Consider the following 377-nt stretch of genomic DNA (forward strand, 5'->3'; position numbering starts at 1 on the left):
CAACATTAAACACACCAACATTCGAATTATAGGGGTCCCAGAAGAAGAAGAGAAAAAGAAAGGGACTGAGAAAATATTTGAAGAGATTATAGTTGAAAACTTCCCTAAAATGGGAAAGGAAATCGTTAATCAAGTCCAGGAAGCACAGAGCGTCCCATAGAGGATACATAGAGAATCCTAAGGATGCTACCAGAAAACTACTAGAGCTAATCAATGAATTTGGTAAAGTAGCCGGATGCAAAATTAATGCACAGAAATCTCTGGCATTCTTATACACTAATGATGAAAAATCTGACCTTGAAATTAAGAAAACACTCCCATTTACCATTGCAACAAAAAGAATAAAATATCTAGGAATAAACCTACCTAAGGAGACA

Source organism: Physeter macrocephalus, chromosome 11, assembly GCF_002837175.3.
Source record: "Physeter macrocephalus isolate SW-GA chromosome 11, ASM283717v5, whole genome shotgun sequence".
Taxonomy (NCBI): domain Eukaryota; kingdom Metazoa; phylum Chordata; class Mammalia; order Artiodactyla; family Physeteridae; genus Physeter; species Physeter macrocephalus.